The sequence below is a fragment of the Vicia villosa genome, linkage group LG2 (genome assembly GCF_029867415.1).
Source record: "Vicia villosa cultivar HV-30 ecotype Madison, WI linkage group LG2, Vvil1.0, whole genome shotgun sequence".
Classification (NCBI taxonomy): Eukaryota; Viridiplantae; Streptophyta; class Magnoliopsida; order Fabales; family Fabaceae; genus Vicia; species Vicia villosa.
The window spans coordinates 166,687,322-166,697,066 of NC_081181.1; positions in this window are offsets into that span (position 1 = coordinate 166,687,322).

The following is a 9,745-nucleotide window of genomic DNA, read 5'->3' on the forward strand; positions in this document are numbered from 1 at the left end:
CGCCGACTCCCGATCTTTGAAGTTTCGCATCCAACTCGATCGGACCCTTCAAAGAAAATCGGTCGAAAGTTGTCCACAAAACTGCTAAATCTTCGTCGTTCATAACTTCAAATGGGGTGAACTGAACGTCTCCCTTGTCGTTAAGCGAAGGCGAGCGGTACTCAAGCTTGACAACCTTCCGATTTTTCGAGTATTACAAGAGAGAGTTAAGCGACGTTATCAATTCCGCGAATGGCGTGTCGCGCGAGAAGCGAAATTAGAACTGTGAAATCAAGATTCTCAATGAAAGATCTTTTGTTTTGATGAAGACAAATCATACATGACAAGAAGGAAAAGATGATATTCAAGATAAAGCATCATGTGTAAAGACTTTGATTCAAGCTTTGGATTCTTTGGAATAGGTATAACCATAATTACCAATTACTTAAAGTCTTAGATGCTCAAAAATCAGACCACAAAATTACACAACATACTCTTTCTTAGATCTCAAGTTTCTTAAACAAAAACTGCATTTTCACTATGTGTAAATCGATTTACACTTACTGTAAATCGATTGCTTGCTGAAGGTTTTTATATTTGCTTCTGTTTTTGCTTGTGTAAATCGATTTGCACTTTATAGCAATCGATTTGCACTGAAGGTTTTTTGAATTTTTTGACTGTTAGAAGTTGTGCAATCGATTTGCACAAAGGTGCAATCGATTGCTTGCTGAACGTTTTTGAAAAACAGCATCTTTTCATTACACCTTCTCATACACCTTTTCATTAAAATCTTTCCTTTAATCTTGGCAATGGTTCATGATTAAAATACAGAAACTTATGATATTTCAAGGGGTGTTATGAACATCTATATATACTCAAAATTTCAAATTCATTCTTCACCTCTTCCAATAAAAAACTCTTAGAAATTTTCAGAATTTCACATTGTTATTCTTCAATCTTTTTCAAGATATTTTCTACACACTTTCATATCATCCAAACTAGAAAATATTTGAGCAATCTATTACTTTAAAGAATTGTGAATTATTGTCATTGGAAGGGAAGATCAATCAAGTGATTGATACATTGTTCTACTATTCAAACTCTTATACAAAATCAAATACTTGTTGTATTCTTGTTATCCAGGATTGTTGGAAACAAGTTAGACACTTTGAGAGGATTGTTCTCATAAGTGGTCTTAGTAAAAAATCCAAGAGGATTGTTCTTGGTCCAAGAGGATTGTTCTTGGTGTTTGGTTAGGCTTGTACAAGATACCAACTATATTAAAATCTCTTACTGCGTAAGGGGACTGGAGTACTCTCGGTTTGTGAGGGGAACCAGGATATATCCTTGTGTCATTTATTTTTCTGCACTTTACATCTTTTATTAACATCACCATAAACCAGAAAAATAATCACCTTTACACCATAAAACCGAAAAAATTATAAAGTACCTAATTCACCCCCCCTCTTAGGCATATCTGATACTTACATTTGGCATCAGAGCAAGTTATAGGTAACTTGTTCCTAAAGATCCAGAATGGCTTCCGCAAATCAAAATCCGGTTTTCAAAGATGGTGGTTCTAACAACAAGCCTCCATTGTTTTGTGGTGAATATTTTGACTTTTGGAAAATCCGAATGAAGGCTCATCTAGAAGCACAAGGAGAAGAAGTTTGGGAGGCTGTCCTACAAGGTCCTCATGTTCCTATAACGGTCGTTAATGGTGTTGGATCAGAGAAACCTAAAGCGTCATGGGATGATAATGATAGAAAAGGGTTCTTGCTGACAAAAAGGCGGTCAATCTTCTTCAAGGTGCTCTTAGTATGGATGAATTTTTCCGAGTATCGGCATGTACAACATCAAAGGAAATATGGGACACTCTTGTAGAAACTCATGAAGGTACCACTGAAGTTAAAAGATCAAGATTGAATACTTTAAGCCAAGAGTACGAACTGTTTAGAATGAAGCCCGGAGAAACTATTCTCGATTTGCAAAAACGATTCGTACATTTGACAAATCACTTGAAGGCACTTGGTAAGACTCTTACTACCGAAGAACTTAATCTTAAAGTGCTCAGATCTTTGACAAGGGAGTGGCAACCAAAAGTGACGGCGATATCCGAAAAGAAAAATTTATCAAAATTTACTTCCGCAACACTATTTGGAAAACTTCAAGAATATGAGACGGAACTTGGAAGATTGGAAAAGCATGAGAACTTAGAGAAGAAATCCAAAGGCATTGCATTAAAGGTAGATTCAAAAGAAAGCCAAATGAAAGATGCATCGGATGAAAATGAAAACTTCTTGCTTTTCGTAAAAAGGTTAGGCAAATTTTTTGGTAATAAAAATAATATTAATAATGCTAACTATGTCAAAAGAAAGAAATTCTCAAAGCATAAGGATAAAGAAGCATCCACTTCATCACAAGAAGTTACATGTTATGAATGTGGGAAACAAGGACACATAAAGCCGGAATGTCCAAAGCTTTCGAAGAAGAATGGATTCAAAGGCAAAAAGGAGTTCAAAAATAAAAAGGCCTACATAGCATGGGAAGATAATGAAGTAAGTTCCTCATCGGACTCCGATAGTGACGAAAGTGCAAACCTAGCACTAATGGCATCACACCACTCCGACGATGAAGAAGGCGAGGTTAGTTATGATGATTCTCTTTTTGATAATGGTGCACAAGGTGCAATAGATGAATTATTAAAAGAATGCAAAATTCTCTATAAAACTATCTCATCTCAAAAGAAAATAATATCATCTTTAGAAGAGAAGGTTAAGATAATTGAAGTAGAACATAAAGATGACAAAGAAAAAATGATTAGTGTTCAAGAAGATAATGTTGCATGCAAGAATTGTGAATCACTTTCCTTCCAAATTGTCCAATTAAAACGTGTTTTAGAAAGATATGAAAAAGGGAAAATTGGATTGGAAAATGTTCTTAGCACACAAAGATACTCCAATGATAAGAGCGGACTTGGTTTTTCTAAATTTGATAAACCAAGATCCAACAAGACTATCTTTGTCAAGGCTAGTAACCAACCAATTCAAGAGAAGGTGATCAAGCCTAAAGTAATGCAACATTATCCTAAAAAGAAGAATGTTGTTAAGAAGAAATCTCATCCTTCTAGATATAGAAGTAACTTTGAACCTACTTGTTTTTATTGTGGTATTATTGGTCACACTGTAACACCCCTTACTAACCCCGCGGCAATTTAAAACAAATATTCAGAGTACATGAAATAAGGGTGCCACAATTCATAATAAACATACATCATTCAGTCATGTCATGCATTCACTGAGGCAATCACCATAAATTAAAGCGTTTCATGTTCACACAGCGGAAATTTATCAAAAACGGACTAAGTTTAACATCTTTAAAACTTATCCTTCAAAACATCAAAAACATAACTAGAGTCAAAATCATAAACTCTAAACAATCGCGTCCCCAGTGTTACAACTAATAGAGCATGACACCTGACGCTAACTAAGACACTGACTCATGAGCTAGTCCTCACCGAGTCGAAAGCCGCTATCCTCAATCTGAAAATGACAACATGTAAGGGTGAGTCTCATCATAATTAACAAATGGTATAAGTTTATACAGCAATAACACATCACAGTTGTATCATTCACCCAATTGTTTCATAAACAGACATTCAAAATAATCAAATAACAATCAACACATCATCAACATTTACAACACTGGAATGCATCCAATCATGTTATAAATTATGCATATGTATGAACTGACACTATGCATGTAGTACCAACATCATCAAATGGGAATAACCCATGACCGATCCAACATCGCCCAAGATACGGTCCTGCCAGCACATATTCCACACAATGGGAACCATGCCCTTCACTGATCCAACACACCCTTATGGATACAGTATCATCAATGAACATGAATGAATGCAACATATATAACATACTTAGACCACCATCATCATCAATCATCAACATCATCATCATCATTCAAGTATGTTCATATATATTTAACATCATTCAATCACAATTCCATCATCATCATATACAAAACATACACATATTTGCACCAATCATCATATTCAATAAGAATAGCATACATGTATTTTCATCATTTTAAAACCATTCAATCATCATCATATAGGTTATCCTATAAGGTTCGTTTAGCTCGAAACGACACATCAAACGGACCAACAGTTAAAAAGTTATGCATCTTTGAACTTTTCAAAAATATCTCAAAACCAACAGCACGCGGCGCCATCATCAGTTCGCGGCGCGAACTGAGCGTCCCAAGAATTCCTTGGCTCCCTGCCAAGCTGTTCGTGGCGCAAACATCCAAACGCGGCGCGAAGCGAGGAAAAGTTACGCCTTCGCGGCGCGAACACAGGTACACGGCGTGACCTGAGCGTATCACAACTTCCTGGCACTCTGCCCACCTGTTCGCGGCGCCAACACTATGTACGCGACGCGAACCGGCGATTTCAGAAACCCCAACCTGCAGAAAACAACATTCTATGCATTCTAAACACACCCAATTCATACCAGTACGAACCTAGAGAAATAGAATGCACAAACCACACAAAATACATCTCAAAATACACCAATTACACATCAATTGAGACCATTACGACGCAAACATCATAGATTCAAACATAGAGATCAAACATCACACAATTGACTCAATCCCTAAACCTATCATATGACTCAATCGAACCGAATTCCACATCTATTTAGTACTATCAACCCCTAACCCGATAATAGATGATAATTAGACAAGTCCCCCCTTACCTTAGCCAAGTTCTTGAATTGGTTCCTCTTCCTCTTTGGTTCTCCCTTCACGCTCTTCGGCTCCTCTTCTCACAACTTCTTGTTTTTCACGTTCTAACTCTTTCTCCTCTTGTTTTCCTTTATTTTATGAAAAACATAAAATTAGAATGGGCTCTTACACAATTACACCCCCACTTTACTAATTCCACCGCATGGCCCAATAACTTAACATTTTATTATTTTCCACATAATTCAACAAAAATGTTAATTTCCCATAATTAATTTAAAACTTGATTAAATTAATTAAATAAGAATTTTCGGAATGTTACACACACACCCAATGCTTGTTATGTAAGGAACTTTAGTGTTCCTAGTGGACATTATGTATGGGTGAAGAAAGGAACTAACTATGATGGACCCAAAGCCACTTGGGTACCTAACAAAACTTAATTTGTTTTGTAGGCATGCTTGAAGACCACTTCAAACCTATGGTATCTAGATAGTGGTTGTTCAAAGCATATGACGGGAGACCTAAACCAATTTTCAGATCTAAGGTTAAAGGCCAAGGGTTTTGTCACTTATGGAGACAACAATAAGGGAAGAATTCTTGGCAAAGGCAAAGTTGGTGCACCACCTTTCACATCCATTGAAGATGTTCTTTATGTTGAAGGACTAAAGCATAATCTTCTAAGCATTAGCCAACTTTGTGACAAAGGCTTCAAGATCAAATTCACTAAGGAGGAATGCTTGATCATCGATGAAGTCACCAATGAGGTAAAACTCAAAGGTACAAGAATTAATAACATTTTTATGATTTCTTTAAATGATTTATCTTTGAAAGTAAAATGTCTTTTGGTAAACAATAATAATGATTCATGGTTATGGCATAAAAGAGCAGCCCATATTCATATGGATCATTTAAATAAATTAACCAAACATGATCTTGTTATTGGCTTACCTAAGATAAAGTTTGTCAAAAATAAATTATGTGATGTTTGTCAAAAGGGAAAGCAAACCAAATCATCTTTCAAACCAAAGAATGTGGTGACTACAACAAGACCACTTCAATTGTTGCATATGGATCTATTTGGTCCATCAAGGACAAGAAGCTTCGGAGATAATGTATACGCTTTAGTTATTGTTGATGATTATTCTAGATATTCTTGGACTTTGTTTCTTGTGCAGAAAAGTGATGCTTTTAAAGCCTTTAAAAAGTATGCAAAACAAATCCAAAATGAGAAGTCATTAAAGATTGTATCCATAAGAAGTGATCATGGTGGAGAATTTCAAAATGCATCATTTGAAGAATTTTGTGAAGAGCATGGTATCTCTCATAATTTTTCAGCACCAAGAACTCCACAACAAAATGGAGTAGCTGAAAGGAAAAATAGGTTTCTAGTGGAACTTGCAAGAACAATGCTTAGTGATGCAAACCTTCCTAAATACTTTTGGGCGGATGCGGTTAGTACGGCATGTTATGTTGGAAATCGAGTAATCATTAGACCTATCTTAAAGAAGACTCCATATGAACTCTTCAAAGGAAGAAAGCCAAACATTGCTCACTTTCACATTTTTGGATGCAAGTGCTTTGTTCTCAACAATGACAAAGACAATCTTGGTAAGTTTGATGAGAAATCCGACGAAGGTATATTTCTTGGTTATTCTCTCTCTAGTAAAGCATATAGAATCTATAATAAAAGAACTTTAACTATTGAAGAATCCATGCATGTATCTTTTGATGAGACTAACACCTCCAAGGAGGAAATAGTTGTTTGTGATGATGATAATCCTTTAGAAATACCCCCGGAAGAACTTTCAAATGATACAATTGTGAAGGCACCGGAAGTTCAACAAGAAAGTGTTCAACAAGAAAGTGTTCAACAAGAAAGTGTACAACAAGAATCAAACACCAATGATCTACCAAAAGAATGGAGAACTCATAGAGATCATCCTATTGATAAAGTTATTGGTGATATTAGCCAAGGAGTTGCAACAAGATTAAATCTCAAAGATGCTTGCTTACACATGGCTTTTGTTTCTCAAATTGAACCTTCCAAAGTTGATGAAGCCTTAGGAGACGATCAATGGATAAATGCAATGCAAGAAGAATTAAATCAATTCGAGAGAAATCAAGTTTGGGAACTTGTTCCTAGACCAAGTAATAAACACATCATAGGTACTCGATGGGTGTTTAAGAACAAACTTGATGAGAATGGTATAATTGTTCGAAATAAAGCAAGATTGGTGGCCCAAGGTTACAATCAAGAAGAAGGAATTGACTTTGAAGAAACATTTGCTCCGGTTGCAAGGTTAGAAGCTATTCGTCTTTTACTTGCTTATGCATGTTCATTAAATTTTCAGCTTTATCAAATGGACGTCAAGAGCGCATTCTTGAATGGCTACATCAATGAAGAAGTCTATGTCAAACAACCCCCGGGATTTGAAGACTTCAAGAATCCTACACATGTCTTTAAGTTGAGAAAGGCTCTATATGGCTTAAAGCAAGCACCTAGAGCATGGTATGATAGACTTAGCAATTTTTTGTGTGAAAAAGGTTTCGAAAAGGGTAAGGTTGATAAAACTTTGTTTATTAAGAAAATCAAGAGTAACACTTTATTGGTTCAAGTCTATGTTGATGATATCATTTTTGGATCGACTAACAAAGAAATGTGTGAGGAATTCTCATTAATGATGCAAGGAGAATTCGAGATGTCTATGATGGGAAAGATGAACTACTTTCTTGGACTACATATTAAGCAACTCAAAGATGGAATCTTTATCAATCAATCCAAATATTGTAAAGAATTGTTGAAGAAGTTTGATATGGATAATTGTAAAGCAATGAATACTCCAATGGGCTCCGGTACATATGTTGATCAAGATGAATCCGGTACTCCAATTGATATTACTAAGTATCGAGGTATGATTGGTTCTTTATTGTATTTGACGGCAAGCCGTCCTGATATAATGTTCAGTGTTTGTCTTTGTGCTCGCTTTCAAGCAAATCCAAAGGAATCACATCTTATGGCGGTTAAAAGGATCATGAAGTATCTCAAAGGAACAACCAACGTTGGCCTATGGTATCCAAAAGGTAGTGTGTGCAATTTAATTGGTTATTCTGACGCGGACTATGCAGGTTGTAAAACTGATCGTAAGAGCACAAGTGGTACTTGTCACATTCTTGGAAATGCATTAGTATCATGGGCTTGTAAAAAGCAAGCATGTGTTGCCCTTAGTACGGCCGAAGCAGAATACATAGCAGCAGGTAGTTGTTGTGCACAAATTCTTTGGCTTAAGCAACAACTTCGTGACTACGGACTTGATCTCGGATGCATTCCTCTTTGATGCGACAATACAAGTGCTATAAATATTACAAAGAATCCGGTCATGCATTCAAGAACCAAACACATAGACATTCGACATCATTTTCTTCGCGATCATGTGCTTAAAGGAGATGTTGAAGTCACTTTTGTAGATACTCATAATCAACTTGCAGATATCTTCACCAAGCCTCTTCCAAAAGAATCGTTTTATAAAATTCGACGAGAGCTTGGAATCTTAGATGAAGGTGATGTTTAAATGTGTTCTTCATTACCATAAATCAAAGGTACACATTTCTAACAATTCATGTGTGTCAAAAAATATGCTTTATTTATGTTTTTTGTATTTTCTTTATGCTCAAATCGATTGGACATATATGCAAATCGATTGCATATTGAAACAGTAAGGTCTGATTTAATTTTTTATGTTTTTTATTTTGATGTAAATCGATTTCACATGTGTGCAAATCGATTGGTTGCTGTTTGTTTTTATTTTCTATGCTTTCTGGTCTTATGTAAATCGATTGCACATGTGTGCAAATCGATTGGTTGCTGTTTGTTTTTATTTTTTTGCGCTTTCTGGACTTATGCAAATCGATTGCACCTTTGTGCAAATTGATTGCACCTGCTACGTTTTGCTTTTATTTTTCTTTTATGTTGCTTTTAATGTTGGTCAGAATATTTATTTCTTTTCCACCCACTCTTCTACCAATCCTTCCACCTATCTTTGACCATTTTTATTACCCACTCATCATTCTCCCTTCCCAATCTTATCTCATTAAAATCTCTCTTGACCAAATCAAATATATAATATCTTTTCTCTTAAACCTAACACTAAAACCTTATCAAAAATTCAATCTCTCCCTCAAACAAACCCTAACCGAAAATCCTCACCTCCATGGCTTCAAGACAAAAGAGAAAAGTTTCAGACCAAAGCAAAGGCAAGGGCAAAGCTTCTTCATCATCCATGGTGAATCCTTTACTTCAATATCTCACCACTGAACAAGAGGAAAGGTATACAAAGTTCTTTTCAAGCAAGAATGTTAAAACTCCAAAATATGGTATTCTTTCTACCTTTCCTCAAGAATGCTTTTCTTTCCAAAATACTTTGGCCTCTTATGGTTTGGAACCGGTCATATCTTCATTTGGACCATACTATCCTGAATTAGTGAGAATGTTCTTTTGTAATATGCATATGGATAAAGGAAAACTTATTTCTTATGTTGCTGGAAAAAGAATTTGTTTAACCTTCAAACTACTTGGTCATATTTTGAATATCCCTAGTAGTGGTAGCTCTCTCAATGACCCCGAGGATGAAGCATGGGCTGAATTTAATAAAAGAAATTTTTACTATAGTATAGGGAGGATAACTGAACAAGAATTTCATGCTAAAAGAGTTAAGGGACTAGGTGGTGTTGAACCATCAAGAGGTTCATGGTCTGCTGGAATTTTCTATATAGACGATAGGTTGTTTCACTATTTTATGGTCTATATCATGTTTCCTAGGGCTGGAAATCATTGCACGGTTACGGAGCTTGAAATGCAACTCTTGTATGCAAGGAAGAACAACATTGAGGTTAATTGGGCTCGTTTAATTATGATTCATATGTTGAAATTCAATCATAAGTCCAAATGCTTACCATATGCTTGGTTTATAACTCGGATCTTGGAATTCTTTGAGATAGATTT